Source organism: Rhinopithecus roxellana, chromosome 8 (genome assembly GCF_007565055.1).
Source record: "Rhinopithecus roxellana isolate Shanxi Qingling chromosome 8, ASM756505v1, whole genome shotgun sequence".
NCBI lineage: Eukaryota > Metazoa > Chordata > Mammalia > Primates > Cercopithecidae > Rhinopithecus > Rhinopithecus roxellana.
The window spans coordinates 50,521,672-50,542,155 of record NC_044556.1 but is presented as its reverse complement, the minus strand read 5'-3'; the positions used below and the strand labels follow the sequence as shown (position 1 = coordinate 50,542,155).

The 20,484-nt window shown below is 41.6% G+C and overlaps 1 protein-coding gene across 3 annotated transcripts in view; it reads right to left on the bottom strand.

Moving 5' to 3' along the window:
• NOTCH2 (notch receptor 2) overlaps window positions 1-17,715 on the bottom strand; it is a 192,729-nt gene extending 175,014 nt beyond the window's left edge. The window contains exons 1-2 of one of the 3 annotated variants that reach the window (XM_030934979.1): window positions 17,636-17,715; window positions 10,293-10,454 (exon numbers count right to left, since the gene is read on the bottom strand). The gene's annotated coding sequence lies outside the window, so the exon portion shown is untranslated. Of the gene's footprint in view, window positions 1-10,292; window positions 10,455-17,464 lie in introns of all 3 variants that reach the window. The other 2 variants (XM_030934978.1, XM_030934977.1) reach the window with 2 other exon arrangements.
• Between the last annotated feature and the right edge of the window lie 2,769 nt (window positions 17,716-20,484).

Below are 20,484 nucleotides of genomic sequence, written 5' to 3'. Positions count from 1 at the left end.
CCGAAAAACGTTTTTTAAGTCAAAATGAACCAACTAACAAAAGTCATATTCCAGAAGTGCAAGTAGACACACATGATCACTGGGCTTCTTCTAAGCAACATTCTGTTTTCTTGTCCTAACCTATCTCAAGCTAAGGAAATTCTAGGGTCTATTGTTCAAAGACTTGAAATTGTTTTCCTTGGATTATTCCCACTCTTATATTTTTCTTGCCTCTTTCCAAAAGTGGGTTAAAAATGTCCAGGTTTTTTAACTCATTAAGATGCCCATCAAGCATCTTAATGAGTTAGTCACGATTACAACTGCATCTTTTAAATTACCCAACCTGTTGAAAGGCTGCCGTGAAAGGAGCTTCTACAAACAAAATCTGGGCTGTGTTTCTCATTATCTTATGTTGCAAAATGTGAATGAGGAGTTACTTCCAAAAGAGTAATTAGCATAAAGGCTGCTGAAGCAGAGAGGTAGGTGGGCTCCTGTCTCAATGGAAAATGTCGCTGTTGTTTCTGCAAGGAATAGGTACCTTACTACTAAAGGAGAAGCTCTTTGCTAACAAATGTGAAAGGGTTTCATACAGTTCATGGCACTTCATAAGTGCTCATAATTTGTTTGCTACATTGGAATTCTTTCAATCGTCTACTTCTCAGTCACATAATCAACTGTGACTACCTCCATTTCCTCACCATCCAGTCTCCTTATGTTCCATTACAGGAACTGCAGCCTCGTCACCTATCACAATGTTTCTCAACCCTTTTCTTTTCATCACTGCCTTCCTAAGGAGGCTTTTCAGACATTTTTAAAGATTGCTCTCCTCTATGAAATTGTGGTACCATAGTGTGAAGATTAATTTTATGTGACAACTTTAGCAGTCTAAGGATTGCTGAGATGAGATCACTGGTAAAACAGTATTTGTGGGTGTGTCTGGGAGGTGTTCTTGGAAAAGGTTAGCATTTGAATTGGTAGAGTGAGTAAAAGATCACCCTTGGCAGTGTGGGTGGGCCTCATGCAATCCCTTGAAGGCCTGAATGAAACAGAGGTGAAGGGAGCACAAGTTCACTCTCTCTTCTGGAGCTAGGACATCCATCTCCTTCTGTCCTTGGATATCAGTAGTGTTTCTGGTTCTTGGGCCTTTGGACTTGGACTGGGACTTACAGGATTGGCTCTCCTGGTTCTCAGGCCTTCTGGCTTGGACTGGAGTTAAAATGCACCATTGACTTTCCTGGGCTTCCAACCTGCAGACAGCTGATCATGGGACTTCAGTTTCCATAATTGCATGAGCCAATCTCTCGTAATAAATCTATTTCTGTATATCTATATACAATATATGCTATCAGTTCTGTTTCCCTGGAGAGCCCTAGCACACACAGATATATTGTGATATCAGTTTATGCATTGTATGTATATCTGCACTTAGTGCATTTAAAAAATTAAGTTGTGTTTTATCCCCCAAGAACAATTCTCACTCCCATTGAGAATGTGCAACCTATCGGACCACAGCAGACTGATTCAGGACACAGCAGAAGTAGAAAACAGAAATAGATGCTAGACAAAATCGATTTGGGCAAAAATCGATGCAGATGTCAGGCATAGAAGTTTGTCTAGATCAGGCTTAGTAAAGGTAAAGACAGACAGTTGGCCATACAGGTTAGCCAAACAAGGCACAGGTTGAAGAATACAGCTGACAGAAGTGTTGATGAAAGATAGGAGGGCAAGGTTCAAGGCAGGAAGAGATGTGAGAAATATTTGTCTACTGGGTCAGAGAATGCCTTATATAGAGAAATCTCATCGTCCAGAAAAGTTCCATGAAAGAGAAATTATTCTCAGGTCTGAAGCCAGATTTAGACATTTTGCCTTTGTTCCTCAGGAGCCTAGACTACCCAGTCGACTATGCCCTATTGATGAAAATCTCTGATTATTATAGGGGAACACATTATGTTGGCTCCTGTATTCCCTGAGAACCATCTACATCTCTTAGTACTTTGAAGTCGTGGTATCAGATGAAAGAACCAAGTCTTCCAAACTGACTTGGAGCTGTGCTGAGGTATTCATGGCCTCAGGCATTCAAGCAGGTTGATCGGACATAAGGTGTGATATTCCTTTTCCTCAAGTCATTTATCCTCTGGAGATCCTAACCTAACCTAATCTCTCCTAACCTAAAACAGGAGCAGACCCAGGGTCCTGACTGGACATTCTCATTATGCTTCCTAAAACCATTAGGATCTCTTCATGGTCACATCCAACAGCCTTTCTCTTTCTCAGGCCTGCAGCTCATTGCATGTGGTGCTGCCTCTCACTTTCTCCTCTTTAATTAGAGGTCAGCCACTCTAACTGCAGCCTTCATCACACTCTGCCTCTAGAGTCTTCTGAATGCTGTCTTTGAGGGTCTTCTCAGTCTCTTCCTTCCTCTTTATCTTTTATCAAAGGCACTCTTTTAATCTTTCGGTTCCTTTCTGTTGCCCCTCCATTCTCATCTGTTTATATGTTCGCTTTAAGGTCATAAACATAGTTGAGTGCTTGCTATATGCCTAGCACTGATATAAACAAGATATGGCTTTTGCACATTCTTATGATGGAACAGATATATATATATATAACCAAGCAAAACACAAGGTGAAATATGTAATACAGATTTGTACAAAATCTGTAGCAACTCAAAAGAGGAAGTGATTAATTCTGTCTTGAGAAAAATAAAAGGCATTGCAGAAGGAGAAAGTTTTAATTTGTGCTCTGAGAATGAATTAGAGATTTATGAAAAGAAAAGTTGGAAGAAGGGCATTACAGTCAGAGAGATGAGGATAGGACAGGAACAGCATGACCAAGGAAGGTTAGAAAGGCCATGTGACTGGAGGGGAAGTAGGCAAGAGGGACAGGGGGAGTGGTAGGCAATGACCCTGGAAAGTTAGGAATGTACCGCAGCTGTAGTCACCATTTAAACCTACATGTCTAATGGATCATTGCACTGCCTAACATTCATTTTTAAACGGTAAATTTAGCTCATAGTACTTACTATATACCATGTAACATGCTTACTGCTGGTAATACAAAGATAAATAAGCTGTCCCCTCAAGAAATCAAAATATAATAGAGAGGTAGATGTGTTTTAAAAGTTATTATGTGCAATACAAGCCGACCCATGCAGTGAAGGTAGTATGTATATGACACAAAATAGAGAGTGATTAGCTCTGAGCAGAACATGTTTCAGAGAAAAAGTGATAGCAAAGCTTTAAGAGATTAATTGGGGTTGGATGGTGTGGTAAGCAGAATAATGGCTTCCCAAAGATATCCACATCCCAGACTTGTAAATGTTACCTTACATGTCAATGAGGACTTTGTAGATATGACTAAGTTTAAGGAAGATGGGAAGATTAGATTATTCAGATGAGCCTGATGTAATCACAGGGGTCTTTATAGAAAAAGGAGGCGGGAGTGTCAGAGAAAGAGATGTGACAATGAGGGGCCAACAGCCAAAACCAAAAAGAAACAAACAAGAAAACCCAAAAACTGTGGCTAGAAGCTGGAAGAGACAAAGAACAGAGTCTCTCCTCCAGCTCCAGGAGGTATGCAGGTCTGCCAATGCCTTAATTTTAGCCTCATGAAATAGCCTCATTTCAGACTTCTGACCTCAAAAAGAGTAGGTTTATGATAGTTTGTTACAGCAGCAACAGGAAATGAATACAGATGGAAAAGCAACCAGGGTGTTGGGGGTGAGAGCATTCCAGGCAGAAGGAATAGCATAAGCAAAGGCACAGAGGCATGAAATAACATGGCAAACCCTCGGGGCAGGGGTTGCAAGTAGTTTAGTGTTGCTCAGGTTTAAGAACCACCAAGGAAGGAGCGGAAGAATACACTGGCATGCAAGGCAAGTGCCACAGGGCCTGGAAAGGAGCAGCCCTACCATGAAGCTTAGGTATTGCTGAAGCTTAGAAGGTAAATCAGGAGCCATTTCATGGTTTCACACAAAAAAGGAAAAACACTGAATTTTCAATTTTGGAAGAAAAGCTTAATGGGGAAGAGCCCAGGGCAGGGAGACTGTTTAAGGAAGCTGTTACAAATTTCTGGAAGGACGTGGTGGGGCTTGAACTAAAGCAGTGTGAGTAGTAGGAGAAGGCAGGGTAGTGATATTTAGGATTCAGAAAGTGACCAACTATGAGGAGCAAGGAGAAAGGGAAGAGTCAAGGATGACCCCACATTCCTGATTGGGACTTTGGTGAATGGCCATATGCTTGCTGATATGGGAAAAACTGGAAGTTCCTCCCAATATTTCTCAGATTCATATGTTCTGAATTTCTGTATCCACTAGGCTAATCCACCCATCAAACTATGTCTAGACAGTCTTTAAAGTCTTCCTAGCCACTTTTTCTGATTCTAGCCTTTCCCCTTCTCAAGCTATTCTCCACCATGTCATTAGAACAACTAATTCAATATTCATAAAATATTTATTTAGTCCCTATATGTTCTAGGTTCTGTTATAGACTCTGTTCATATCATAATGAATGAAACAATTTTAAAAATGAGCTAGTTTGCATTTAATCTAGAAGATCCTTACAGAAGATAATTTTGGGTAGTTCCATCTCCAATTCATATCTTCTACAATGGCTTCAAATTTCCTCTCACTTTATATCTGAATTTTTTGGTGTGTGCTCAAGCTGTCAACTTCCTTGCACCAAACAAGCTGTAGGGACTCTTAACTTACAAACGGGTTGTGATCTAAAGCAGTGCTTTTCAAACTATCTGTGTGGTTAATTTTTTTTTTAATTTCCAAGCTTGTGGTCTAAGTGTCTTCCTGCATATGACTAGTGCACAGGTCATGCCACCTGTGACTCACTATGAGAATTCCACAACACCCAAACCAGTCCATACCCTGCTCATTGACATGAGTCCACTGACAGTGTGCTTGTATGTAACAGCATTCTCAATTTGCTCTAAAAATTTCTAAATGCTTACTCTCAATTTTAGCACCATCCACATACCACATTTGAAATCTCCATACTTAGTAAGTCCCTTACTAAAAGAGTTTTGAGGGATTTGGAACACATTTTTTATAAGTGCCTAATTTTTTTTACTTTTTTTTTTTCTTCAACTTTTAAGTTCAGGGGCATATGTGCAGGATGTGGAGGTTTGTTACATAGGTAAATGTGTGCCATGGTGATTCATCCCATCACCTGCATATTAAGCCCAGTATCCATTAGTTATTCTTCCTGACACTCTCCCTCCCCTCACACCCCCCTCTGACTGACCCCATCATGTGTTGTTCCCCTCCATGTGTCCATGTGTTCTCATCATTCATCTCCCCCTTATAAGTGAGAACATGCAGTGTTTGGTTCTCTGTCCCTGTGTTAGTTTGCTGAGAATAATGGCCTCCAGCTCCATCCATGTCCCTGCAAAAGACGTGATCTTATTCCTTTTTATGGCTACGTAGTATTCCATGGTGTATATGTACATTTTCTTTATCCAGTCTGTCATTGATGGAAATTTAAGTTGATTCCGTGTCTTTGCTATTGTGAATAGTGCTGCAATGAACATAAACATGCATGTATCTTTATAATATAATGATTTCTATTCCTTTGGGTATATACTCAACAGTTGGATTACTGGGTCAAATGTTATTTCTGCCTCTAGCTCTTTGAGGAATTGCCACACTGTCTTCTACAATGGTTGAATTAATTTACACTCCCACCAACAGCGTAAAAGCATTCCTTTTTCTCCACAACCTCGCCAGCATCTGTTGTTTTTTGACTTTTTAGTAATAGCCACACTGACTGGCATGAGATGGTATCTCATTGTGGTTTTGATTTGCATTTCTCTAATGATCAGTGATGTTGACCTTTTTATCATATGTTTTTGGTCACATGTTTTACTTCTTTTGAGAAGTGTCTGTTCACGTCCTTTGCCCATCTTTTAATGGGGTAGTTTTTTCTTGTAAATTTGTTTAAGTTCCTTGTAAACTCTGAATATTAGACCTTTGTCAGATGAATAGAAAGAAAAATTTTCTTTCATTCTGTAAATTGTCTGTTCACTCTGATGATAGTTTCATTTGCTGTGCAGAAGCTCATTAGTTTAATTAGATCCTATTTGTCAATTTTTGCTTTTATTGCAATTGCTTTTTCCTTTTTTGCCATGAAGGGCTTTTTTGTTTTTTTGCTCGCCCATTGAAACCTATATTGGTCATGCTAGCTTATGTTTTTCCTGTAGATAGACCTTAGACTATGTGAAGACAGGAGAAGGAAGAGCTCTGGGACTACTCTTTGGTACATCATTTTTCTTTAAAGAGTGAATACTTCTTATTGTGCCTTCCTTTTCATGTTTTTCTTTTACTTCTCCTTAACCCATCCCATTTCATGCAAACGAAGATTAAAATTAATATGAAAGACTCAAATTTTTATCAAGTTCTTGCCAGAGGTATTCCAACCACTTCAATCTTACCAGCCCTAATTAGGTGAAGTTATTTAGCATAATCATAGTTGCAATTCAACCTCAGGCTTATGAACTGGCTGGGACTAAAAAAGAGAAGGAGCCTTTTGTCTCTGAATCACTGGCTCAACTCTGGCGCTGGCTTATGTTGGACTGCCTCCAGCCCCCAATGACTATGTCTGCAGCCTTATATTACAGTTCTTTCAGAACCTTTTTTTCAATCCATATCCTTTCTTTGATTTTTAACACTACAAACTCTTTCTTCCGTGTGAATAAACTCTTTTTCTATGGCTCTCATGACTCCACATTGGATTTCTTTGTTGTCTCATTCTCCTCTCTCTCCTCCTTAACCAAGGGCCTCATCCTAGACCTTCTTTTCTCGCCCTCACATGCTCTCAGATGCTCTCATCCTCTCCTATGGAATCAGTTATTACCTAGCGAGACTCATGCCCTCAACTCTCCTGAGTGTGAGACCCATAATTTCAACTGCTTTCTCAACATTTTCATTTAAGTATCTCATAAGCATCACAAATTCAACTCGATGTTATTTTTCTGCATTCCATATCAGGACAACGCCATCTGCTTAAACATTCAAGATAAACACTTGGGATCATTTTTGACTCCTCATTTCCCTTCATTCCCCCACCTTCAACTGGTTGTGACTCACCATTCCACCACTGCTGTGTTTATTTCTCCAGTCATTCTCATTTTCTCCATCTCCACTGCCTTGCCTCAGGCCCTCATCAGTTTTCACCTGGACCATTCTCAGTTCTCTGAACCCTCGGACCAGCAATGCCTCACCCAGACTCTGAGTTGCAGTCCCACTCCTCCCTGGAGCTACCTCTCCTTGTCACTGCATTGTCCTTTCTCTCTGACAGGCACATCCAATCATCCTTACTCTTGAATACTGACCTTCAAAACTCTTCTTTCTCTAGCTCTTTGTAATACAATCAAAACTCCTTTCTCAGCATGAATTGCCAGGCCTTTTCACACACAGCCCCTGACTAGCTCGTAGCCTCTTCTTCTAGTTTAACAATAACAACAACAGCAAACCACCACATCCCACAGTCCTTCCTCTCAGGTATCCTCAAATTTCCCAAACCTGCCAACCTTTCTACCACTTCTCAGGCCCCTGTACCTTTGAGCATTCTATTCTGGTGACCAGCTATGAACCAACCCCTGCCCCTCCCTGATGTTCCTCTATTTGGTATACATGCTTCAGCTTCCAAGGCAACTCTTCCAAGCACAGTTCACTGCTCCTTCTGTTGCATTCCCATAGCATGATGTAAGGGCCTCTATGGATGGTTCATTCAAAGGAGTTCTTCTGAGCCAGGCACTGAGCTAGATTCTAAGGGTACAAAGATAAAGATGGCCCTTACAAAGATGGCTCTTAAGGAGCTTCTCTTCAATTAGTAGAGAAAGACATAAGTGTAAATGGCAAGTACATTTATGTATTTTAAAACAATCGGCTGGGCATGGTGGCTCATGCCTGTAATCCCAGCACTTTGGGAGGCCGAGGTGAGTGGATCACAAGGTTGGAGATCGAGACCATCCTGGATAACACGGTGAAAACCCATCTCTACTAAAAATACAAAAAATTAGCCAGGCGTGGTGGTGGACGCCTGTAGTCCCAGCTACTTGGGAGGCTGAGGCAGGAGAATGGCATGAATCCGGGAAGCGGAGCTTGCAGTGAGCCAAGATCACACCACTGCACTCCAGCCTGGGCGACAGAGCAAGATGTCATAAAATAAAATAAAATAAAATAAAATAGTTACAAAGCACTATAGGTGCTGTAGGAGAAATATGGGCAGGACAAATAAATGAAGGAAGGAGTGGTTAATTCTCCCTGTGGGGTTGGAGGTGGAAGGAGAGAAACCTAAGGAAATCTATTACAAGAGAGATAACCCTCCTGGAGGGTGATGAGAGGAGGTCATTCCAGGCAGAGAACAGCATAGCAAAGACCTGGCAGGATGAAAGAGCCTGCTATATTTAGGGAAAAGCAATTGGTTCTCTATGGCTAGATCCTGAGCATCAGCATAGACCCAATTAGACAGGAGGCTGGAGAACAAGGGGAAAGCTTTACCTTACAGGCAGCAAGGAGCCACTGCAGGGTTTTACACAAGGATAGATACATTACAATTTGCATTTTCAGAAAGATCATTCTAGCAACAGTGTACAGAGTACAATAAAATATTGGAGGGTGGTCTACATGTGTACTTACTGGATTGTGAGCTACTTGATGTCAAGTATTGTGGCTCCCTAATTTCTATCCTCCCAGTGCCTAATACATTTTCTCATCAAACAATAAGAGAGGATCTTCAGCCTGACCAACATGATGAAATCTCGTCTCTACTAAAAATACAAAAAAATTAGCTGGCCGTGGTAGCAGTATTCTTGTAGTCCCAGCTACTGAGGAAGCTGAGGCGGGAGAATCGCTTGAACCCAGGAGGCAGAGACTGCAGTGAGCCAAGATTGCGCCACTATACTCCAGCCTGGGCAACAGAGTGAGACTCTGTCTCAAAAGAGAGGGAGAGAGAGAGGATCCATGATGTTGGTGCTGGAACACAGGGGAATGTAGCTCTAGGCCAGGCTGGGCCAGCTTCATTAGCAAGTCACTCTGTGCTTTTGTTTCTTCATCTATAAAATGGTGGCCTACACAAGATCATCTTTCAGTTCTCTTTTGCTCTAACGTTCTGTAATTGTATAAGGGAGGTTCCTTTTTCTTTCTTTCTTTCTTTTTTTTTTTTTGTTTGCAGTCAATATTTGGTAATACAAATAAAAGTTTACAGAGGTGGATGTCAAGAGGTAAGTGCACTGTGAAGCACAGGTCGGCCAAAAGGTGACATGAGCCATTTCCTGAAGAGTGGGCAATGACTCTGGTTCAATTATTCACATAGTAAAAGGATGCATTTCTCCTGTTGTGGGAGTACAGAATTGTCTCCTCAAATGTTGACTCCCTTTTAAAGGAAGTAAACAGAACTTGGACTAATCTTATTATTATTATAAGCCTTTAAGTTTTCAAATACATTTTGAAAACATTAGAAGCCTGAGAGACACCCAGCAGTTTTGTCCACCTTAAGTTAGTTCTCTATTTATTAATTCAGCACAGTACACAGAGCTCTACCAGGTTCTCCATGTCCCTTTCATAACTTTTGCCTATCTTCGACTTAGTAAAATATGCTGTGACATTCCTGCTTCATCAGCATATTACTGGCCCGCTCACCAGAATTTAAAATTCAAAATCTCCAGCAACAGAGCCAATTTCTATTGACCACCTCCACAAAAAAACACAGGTTTATTTTAGCCTCCGTGCTATTTGATCTTTATCTTGATGATGTATAGCCCTCAACTTTCTTGATGAAAATCTCTTTTTGCTGATATAATATTACTATCTTTTACCCAGAAGTTTGTTTTCTTAAAGAGCAAGTTTTCTCAATGTACTTCATTACCATGAACTGTCTGCATTGATATTGAAATGGAAATATTTAAATTTAATTTGTTAGAGATTTTGTGTTCAACTTTGAAAATTTAATGATGTGTTAACGTTTTCCTAAGAAATACTATTTACTGTCTAGTATCAAGCTCAATGACATAAATCTAATTTTGTAATATAATATCTATATTTATTCACAAAACCAAAGAAAATTCTCACTTTGACCACATTTTCTTAATAAGCTATGTCCCTGGGTTTCTTTTTACAGTAAAACATAGCTGCTAAATTTATGCCAGGGCATAACTTTCCAGAGTGGCTTGTAAACCAGCCACAGTAATTTCAAGATATTTCAACTGAATTCAACCTCCTCTAAAATGTGTAGAGGAGGAAAAGAGACTGTTTATTATTATAATTTGGAGAACAGAAAGAGAAAGATAGTGGTGACACCACCCACCTCTTATTCTCTCACAGACATTGTCATGCTCCAGGTGGGGTGGGTGATGATGCCAGTAATCCCCTGGGCTTTGACTTAGCTGAGCGTGGACTCAGTTTTCAGTTGCTTGGCTTGTTCTTGAAGAGTAAGCTGACAGGGTAGATTTGGTTCTCAGCATATCATCTAAACAAACAAGACGTGTAGGGTAGTAGTTCCACCTCCAGTGAGGGTCTCAGCCTTCTTACAGAGCACTTTTCTCCACTCTCAGCCTCCTGTGCTTGAGAAACAGCAGCAACTAGGCCTGGCTGGGCTAGCTCTCCGAGGCTGCTATACAAAAAGCATGTATTCTAATAGACTCATTAACCACAAAACGTATTCAGAGCATCTAATTTTCATGTGTTGAACTACACATGAAATACATTTGGGGATATAAGATTAATATTTCTTTTTTTTTTTTTTTTTTGAGACGGAGTCTTGCTCTGTCGCCCAGGCTGGAGTGCGGTGGCGCGATCTCAGCTCACTGCAAGCTCCGCCTCCCGGGTTCACGCCATTCTCCTGCCTCAGCCTCCCGAGTAGCTGGGACTACAGGCGCCCGCCACCTCGCCCGGCTAGTTTTTTGTATTTTTTAGTAGAGACGGGGTTTCACCATGTTAGCCAGGATGGTCTCAATCTCCTGACCTCGTGATCCGCCCGTCTCGGCCTCCCAAAGTGCTGGGATTACAGGCTTGAGCCACCGCGCCCGGCCAAGATTAATATTTCTTAGGAATCAAGAGTGTCCTCGCTAGTTAACTTTAACACAATAGAAAGTTGTCGTTTTGTTGTTGTTGTTGTTGTTGTTTGAGACAGAGTCTTGCTCTGTCGCCAGACTGGAGTGCGGTGCCCGGATCTGGGCTCACTGCAACCTCCGCCTCCTGGGTTCAAGTGATTCTCCTGCCTCAACCTCCCAAGTAGCTGGTACTACAGGCGCCCGCCACCACGCCCGGCTCATTTTTTTTTGTATATTTCGTAGAGACGGGGTTTCACCGGGTTGGCCAGGATGGGCTCGATCTCCTGACCTCGTGATCTGCCCACCTTGGCCTCCCAAAGTGCTGGGATAGCAAATTTTAAGCCAAACACACTATCTGAGATTTACACAAAGCATAATTTTAGCTCCTTTTTTGTTTCATCAAGTCTAAATAATATTCTCTAGGAGAATTCCCAATATGCAGGCTGATATTTACTGTTGCTTTCTTTATCTTCAAAGTGAGATGATGCCAAAAAAATTGTTTGTAAATATCATGCAAGAAATAATAATGGAAAAGAGAAATGTTGTCACTCCAATTTTTCCCCATCCCACAAAAGTTGGAGAAAATAGCATGAAAAAAGTCACTGAAAGGCTAAAATATCACAAATTAATAAATAATAAGTCTGAGTGCTTTCCCATTCACTTATTTTGCCCGTTCCCCTCCCCCGCCCCCCCCCCACCCCCACCCCCCCCACCCCCCCCCCACCCCACCTCCCCCGCGGAAGTATCAATTGTGAAAAGCTAACCTCATATCAAGCCTGGGAATTGTGTACTGACTTAAGAAAAGTGGCAGATAAAAATAAAACATGCCTTTTGTTACATAGGAAGATTTTAATGTATATAAATAAGTTTTATGCTTTTATTGAACATTAATTACATTGGTATACCTTGTTGCTTTTGCATACTGACAACTGATACCTGTTAAAAACAAGTTCTTGAGTGAATGGCCCTCCACCATTTATTCTCACAAAAGTAGCTCTACTTCACTTATTTTGGTTCTCAAAAGGTTACTATCCAAACAACTACCTCTTGTGAAAAAGAGAGCAGAAGAAGATGAATTGTTTTTAAAACTAAGCTTGTCACTTTTAGAAACAAACTTAACAAATTTCAGTGTGTAGTAGGTAATCATTCAATAAATGAGTGCCAAACATGTAAGCAGGTCTAAATGTTCTCATGATAAACCATTTACTTGGAAGATGCATATGGAGATAACTAAGTCTGTATAGTTAGCATGAAACATGTTAAGAAAGATTAACATGAATGACAAGTGAGGCCTCCGGAATCAGATGGTCTGAGTGTGAATCTTACTGTCATTCACTAGCTGTGAGATCTTGGGCAATATATGTGCCTCAATTTCCTCATCTGTAAAATGGAAACAATAATTCATAGAGTTTTATAAGATTTGAATGAATTAATACCTGTACAATGATTAGAAAAGTAAAAGTACCTGGCATACAGTAAGCACTTAATAAATGTTAAGATTGAATTACATGGATTGATTCTGCTTTAAAATTCTTTGTAGCAATGAAATGCCCTAAATTTTTCATGGGGTATGGGACTGAGACTGAAATAATACAGACTACAGTTCCGGAAACTTTTTAAAGTGGTTCTTAAAATTATCTTGTCAGCCAGGCACGGTGGCTCACGCCTATAATCCCAACACTTTGGAAGGCTGAGGCAGGTGGATCACCTTAGGTCAGGAGTTCGAGACCAGCCTGACCAATATGGTGAAACCCCATCTCTAGTAAAAATACAAAAATTAGCTGGGCATGGTGGCGGGCGCCTGTAGTCCCAGCTACTCGGGAGGCTGAGACAGGAGAATTGCTTGAACCCAGGAGGCAGAGATTGCAGTAAGCTGAGATTGCACCACTGCACTCCAGCCTGGGGGCCAGAATGAGACCCCCCTCAAAAAAATAAAATAAAATTATCTGTCTTCTGGAATACTTATAATTTACATTAAAGCAGACATTGAAATATTTTCAGCCAGAACCTATACCTGTTACCATATAGCCAAAATTACATTTGTTTAGAAGTGAATTTTCATTTTTGCTCCTCCTCTTTTTCATTCTCCTGTTCCCCCCTCCACCTTTTCTACTGGTGTAACATTTTTTTCAATTAATATAATTTTGACTTCCAGTTGTAGTAAAGACACTTGACTGGATACCACACAAGAGGCAACTATACATAACTATATAGTTATATACTATATATAACTATATATATGTGTGTGTGTGTATGTGTGTGTGTGTGTGTGTGTTTGCATGTGCATGTATGTATATATTCTAGATTAAATAGGTTGTAGAAATCTTAGTATTATATACAGCATTGTCACTAGGGAAAACACATTCCACAACGGCAAATAATTGCATGTTCATTTTTATTCTTCTCAGTAAGACAAGGGCCTGGGGTTACTGATTAGACCAGCTTTGTCTTTAATACCCTCCTAGTAATGAAGAGGCATACTCTTGCCTGAGAGAACAGGGTAGTCTTTCAGGCCTGCTTAAGCTGGGTGAGATGGAGCACACACCCCAACCAGGAGGTGTGGAGGTTCATTGCCAGGACACCCTTATGAGTTAGGTAGTTTACCAAGTGTCATGTCTTAAAGGGTTATGGGTGGGATTATCTCTCCAGATTAGCTGCTGCACTGACTGACCTTAAATCACTCTTGCCATGATTTAAGATCCTTATACTCCACTGTGGCTTCCCCACTGTGATTTATGGTTTGCCAGTATAAAGTAGTAATCCAAAGTAGTAACAGATCATGTCGTTTCCCCTATTTGCAGCCACTCCTATGGAGTGATTTGAAATCCACTTATTTTAGGTGATTGTCAAGCCCAGCAATACAGATACACTAATGCTTTTAGGATTAAAAATCAAAAGCCCTCCCCTGCAAAATGTCCTAACTGCGTATCCAGGACTTACTTAAAACATAAAATAATTAATTTGCTTATCAAATATAAACAACACCAGGTTCAAAATAGAAAATAAACACAGATTTCAGGTAAATTATAAGTATTGTATCAGCTAGGGCCTGCTGTCCCCAACCTGACCCCATTGCCTAAGCTGATGTCTGCCTCTTGCAGATGGCCTTGCCCAATCCCTGTGCCAGTGAGAACCATACTTTGTTCCAATCCAATTCTTTCTCCAGAAGAGAGAAGAGAAATCAGGAAATAGTTTATTATTTCAGTTCCCAGCACCTAGCCCAATGTCTGGCACAGTGCCTAGAATATAAAAAGCATTCAGTAAATATTGATTGAATTAACAAATATGCCGTCACCAGGTTGACCCCCCACCGCCTGCCTCAACATAGCCAGTATCCAGAGTGACCTGGGATAGATTTAGCCTCCTGAGTCTTCCCATATGCATTAATCTTCTGTTTCCCTATCTGTCCCTCACATGTGTGGCTGACCATCCTACCTGGCCCTTCTGATCTGGATAGTCTTCTGCCCTGGTTCTCCCTCTAAAACCCCTCAGAGTACTACCCTGGAGACTGCAACACCAGTTAATGGGCCAGGGGGTGAGAAATGCCAAGGGAGCCAGACCTTCTTACTTAGGTCCTATAATTCTTTTTTTTTTTTTTTTTTTTTTTGAGGTGGAGTCTCACTCTGTCGCCCCAGGCTGGAGTGCAGTGGCATCCAATCTCAGCTCACTGCAACCTCTACCTCCCAGGTTCAAGTGATTCTCCTGGCTCAGCCTCCCGAGTAGCTGGGACTACAGGCACACACCACCACACCCAGCTAATTTTTGTATTTTTTAGTAGAGACGGGGTTTCATCATATTGGTCAGGCTGGTCTTGAACTCCCGACCTTAGGTGATTCACCCACCTCGGCCTCCTAAAGTGCTGGGATTACAGGCATGAGCCACCACGCTTGGCCCCTATAATTCTTTTTCCCTAAGCCAAGGTCTTTTTCAAGGGTCTCTTATGTTGCCTAGGAACCTCATCACTAACAACTCTGAGTCCTAATGTTGACAATCTCTGCTTCCCAAAGCTGTGCACTGCTCCCTGGTCCGTTCTTTGAATACTATTGCCTGAATAGTATCGTCACCATATTATGACTCAATTTTTACTCTTTTTGTCATAAGGCATTTTACTCTCATGTATTGTGCAGTTATAATCCAAGTATGAAATCCAATTAACAAAATTTTATCATAGATGTGCTAGAAGCTACAAGGACTTGGTCTGTTTCTTTCTTAGTTTTCAGTTAGCCAATCTTTTCTGAAAGAAATTGAAGCCACCCTCCTCTTAGAAAAAAATCCTTCTTTCATTTTGTTTTCATGGGCTGCTTCTAATAGTATATTGAATTCTGCCTTCCATATTTCTAATCAGCCTTTTCTGTCCCTTTCTCTCTGTTCCTATTTCTGCCATATCAGCTAAGGCTTTCCTTAGATCTTGCTTTACCTATAGCAATGCCGCCTACTTGGTCTTCTTACTTACTACACCGGTTTATATTGGCTCTAGTCCTTATTATCTATGGGAGCTGAGGCAGGTTGCTTTCACTCTAATCCTCGGTTTCCTCATCTGTAAAATGGTCATATTAGAGTATGGACCTTTTAAAGGTGGTATAAATGTAAGCAAATATCCTTGGTTCTCCTGGGCTATAAATCCAAATGTGATCATGTTAATTAAAAATCTTAACAGTTCTCATCCTTTCCCAAATATTTATGAGAAACTCATGAAATGGATTAACTCAATAAATACTGAGCACTCTGTGTGAGTCAGTGATGTGGGCTCTGGGGACACAACAATAAACAGATAGGCCTGGACACTGCTTTCTTGGCATTTGCGTTCTGGGATAGGAAAAACGATGATTAAAAAAGAAGAAACAGAAACCAAAATTACAAAACACGAGATGATGATAAGTGCCATGGAAAGAAAGTTGAGGTAGGCAGAGGGTGAGGAGGCACAGGGGTTGTTCAGTTTTTTATAGGGTGGTCAGGGGGGCCTCACTGAGTAGGTGTTTTTGTACAAAGACATTTGGGTGTCATTAGTGGACAGATCTTACCTGTGTTCTTAAGCCAGTGCTGTCATCATGTGTATTGTTATAGTTAGCTTAGCCAGGCACTGACAGCGCCACTGTGGGCTAGAAGTCCACAAACTGTGTCAGTGTAGAGCCCTGCACAGCTACCCTAGCCAATAATGCTTTTGAAAAACAGGAAGTAAGGGAATTGACTTTTTCAGCATTAATGCTCAAGATAAAGTGTTATTACTGAATTAACTGAAATCAACTACTATTTCCTTAATGCAACTTGGATAAAAACCTTTCTCTGCAATCACAGCTGGCACTGTGGTGCTGGTTTTATGGGAAATTGAGGGCTGTAATAGCCCCTGTGATGTCTGTCAGCATCCTCTTTCAAAGTGGGTAAAGAAAAGCTGTCTTCCTTAATATTACACTGAGTTACCAGTTACTGGGTGATAGGACCTAGAGCATCAAAGAGTTTCATGGCTCTTTCCATGACTCAGAGGCCCTTCTTTGTTTTCTTCTGAGAAGACACATGCAAGGAAGCTGGGTTAGGCCCTTCCCTGTGACAGCCAGACTTACCATGACCTTCCAGGTCTAAAGCCCAGTCTTACCATTACAAACTCCTTCCTCAACCAACTGTGCTCTCTCCAGGGGCCCCACCATTCCTGCCAGCACTGCCTACCTCTGGAACTCTCTCCAGACATGCCCATGAATGCTGAAAACCCTACTGAGGCAAATATTTCCATTTTGCCCCCAGCAAACTTCTCAGCCCCCTTATAAATCAATGGATGCCAATCATTGCTTAAAGGGATGAGACATTGTCTTATTCTGCATCACAACCATATCTGTCTGAATTCTGACCCAGCTGGGACATTGTATTGCACAAGAAATAGAAAAATAATTCATGAAGTTCCTGGCATAATTCTTCTGTTTAGTAGGTATTCAAAAAGTGGTAACTATTGTAATTATTTAGGTAGTAGTTTAATGGGCAACTGTAAACATATTGTTTACAATTTTTGTTTTTTCAAAATGTTTCACAAAATCATGTGTTATATAATAAGAAGCAAATTCTTTCAAAACACACACACATACACACACACACACACCAAACTCTTGACACATAGCTGTTTTCTTCCCCTCCTTTTTATCTAAACTTCTCAGAAAAGTGTCTTGCACTCACTATTTCCACTTCCTCAACTTGCTTCTATCTAGCTTCTGCCCCGATCATTCCTCTAAAAATTGCTCTCACTGAAGCCACCAGCTGCTTCTGCATGTTCTTCCCTCAGGAGTATGCTAGTGGGTCCGGGAAGGGAAGGTACCCTCAGGTAAATGATAACCCAGAATAGAGTGGATTGAGTAGAAGGGAGAGGACAAGGATACAAGAGGTGAGGCAATGTCATCCAAGTTGGAAGAATGGTGCAGAACCAAAGTTGGATCCAAACACTCACCTTGTCCAAGAGCCAGGCATTCCAGTTAGAAGTCTGTTCACCTGAGCAGAAGAGAGAGTCCAGAAACAAGCCAGCTCCAAACACGTAATAAACCGAAAAACCAAAGTAGTCCCAGAAGAAAGAGTGCAAAGACTTGGAAGGCCAAGAGGAATTCCAAATTCAGCAACTTACCAGCTGCACTTGGCTGGGCTTTCCTGGGAATATGTGATGAAATGTACAGACCTACAATGTTATCTCTTTCAGAAATGAGAGATGGGCTCCCAGGGCACTCCTGTACTGGATATGTCAACACAGTGCCTGCCACACCCAACTTCCTCTTTGAGATGAAAGTGCCCCACCCACAGCCCCCTGCTTTGAGAAGCAGAGGTAGGTTGTTCTTTACCCAGGGATGGCTCCTGATTGGACCAGTGATTGGTTCTTGACATTACGGGCTGCCTTTCCAAAAACCAGGGCTTGAATGGAAAAGATAAGTTTCATCAATCAGATTCTCTGCTTCTGGGATTTGAATAGGGAAACATGGATAGAAAGAAGCAGTTAGCCATGGGAGTTGAAGCTGAAAAGATGGCATACAATGGAACAGGGCCATGGAGGATTATAGCAAACCAAAACTATGAGGAAGCAGAATAATGTGATAAGAAGGCAGAATTTATGAATAAGCAGCAATTCTGAGGTAGAGAAAATACATGAAAAGTAAATAGAATTTGTTAGTTGGAATAAGACAGCAAGAAGCAAACCTGCAGAGTCGCAAGAAATGAGAAGTGGTGCACCATTGTCATTAAGATCCTATCAACTGGCTCAACTAAAAGCCAGTTTCAGACCACCCAGATTTACTAAGGTTCCTGTGCTCTTCATCGGATCTACCCCAGTTTTCTGGGTTTCCATGCTGGTATTTCTTGGGCTCCTACTATGAGTTAGGCACAGTTCTAGGTGTTTGGGATCTATGGGTGAATGAAACAGGAACATACTTAAAACAAACCCCTCATAACTTGCAGCAGGGTCTCTGTTTCAAAGTGCCAAGTTAAAATCACTGCTCTTGCCTTCACCATTTCCCATGGTCCAGTTGGTGTCATTATGGTGTCATTATGAGTCTACACCCACTTTGGCATGCAGTTCATATATATTACCCTGCACTGCTAGGGTGGGTAACTGGAGAATCAGGAAAAGAGAAAAAAAAAAAAAAAACAGAAGTTGGGAGATGGGACATGAAGGAAGTCAGATGATGTATGATAATGGCAGCAGAGTGGCTGAATGCCCAGGCTTTAGATTAACTTGGGTTCACATTTTGGCTCTATCACTTATTCATTATGTGACTTTTTTGGCAGGTCAGTTTTCTAGGCTGTGAACTAGAGATAAAATAGCATTCTCCTCAATGCATTTTTTGAGAATTAAGTGAGAAAATATATGCAGAGCATTTAGCATAGTACTTGGCCCATAGTAAATGCTTGATAAATGGTAACTATTTTTGCTGATGATATTGTTATCAGCAATCCTCTTGTTTTCCCATTAGCTGGGTAGAATGAATGGGCTGGGGGGAATTAAATGGCATCCTATACTCAAACCTCTCTGAAGGCTGCTGCCAGCCATAACATGGTAGGCTCATTCAAGCTCCTTCTAGTTGGTGCATTCCTTCCCAGGTATTGTCTAACTGCAGGAGTATCAATAATACCAAGAAGAGGTCCGGGCGTGGTGGCTCACGCCTGTAATCCCAACACTTTGGGAGGCCAAGGCGGGCGAATCACGAGGTCAGGAGATCAAGACCATCCTGGCTAGCATGGTGAAACCCCGTCTCTACTAAAAATACAAAAAATTAGCCAGGCGTGGTGGCGGGCGCCTGTAGTCCCAGCTACTCAGGAGGCTGAGGCAGGAGAATGGCGTGAACCCGGGAGGTGGAGCTTGCAGTGAGCCGAGATCGCGCCACTGCACTCCAGCCTGGGCCAAAGTGCAAGACTCCGTCTCAAAAATAAACAAATAAAATAATAATAATAATAATACCAAGAAGAGGTGTAAAAAGAAAACAGTAAGGATAAAAACTGTTGTATGCAAAAAAGCAGTTTTGGAGGGCAGGAAATAATAATTCGTGAAAGCAAAGTGTGTAGCAGTGATATTAGCCAGAGCAGTCAGTTGTGTCAGGGAGGCAAAAAAGCACATATGTTTCTTAAGCACTACTTTTGTCACCTGTCTAGGGATGGTGGATATATGGATGTAGACCTGATAGGCCCAAACTGAGGCATAGCTGAGGGCTGTGGTTGGACAGCAGTGCTTTAAGAGACCATGAAAGTAGAAGCCCTCTTTTACCCATCAGGGTATAAATGACTGGAGTGGGTGGAGGAGCAACACAGGGAGGGAAGAGGGCAGAGTCAGAGAAGAGGTCAAGAGGGGTAGGCAGACCTCCCAGTGACTTGGGAGGCTGAGGTGGGAGGATCACCTGAGTCCATGAGTTTGAGTTCAGCCTGAGCAACATAGCAAGACCCTGTCTCTAAAACAATCAATCAATCAATCAATCCAGGAAGCAGGCAGACAACAAATAGAAATCCCAAAACTAGAGTTTCAGATGTGAGTGTGGATCAGAAAGAGTCACTGCTGCTCTTGAGGAATCCTGAGTTATCTTTGCTTTGGGTCCAGGTGCTTTTGTGGTAGTGTACCAGACCATGTCACCTCAGGGAGGGCTAGTGGCTGCGCTGAGGCTGCATTCTGGCCTTGCTAGCAGGGATGAGCACTACCTTACTCCTGTAAAGACCTTCGAGGCATTTAACATCAATCCAAATTGCCCTCAAGAGGCCTTGTATCAGGATTAAGACCATGCATAAATGTCTGAAATACATCATTTGAGCAGAATAATTGTGAAATACTCAAGCCATGGTCTTCCAGAGCGAGTCTCTCTGTTACGCCTTGTACTCAGGCTTTCAGGATAGAGCATCTCTCTGGCCTGTGATTCTGAGTGCTGGGCACACAGCTGATGGAGCACCCAAGCACAGATAAGGTGAGCTGCCCTGCATAGCATTAGCTGAGCTTTCAGCCTA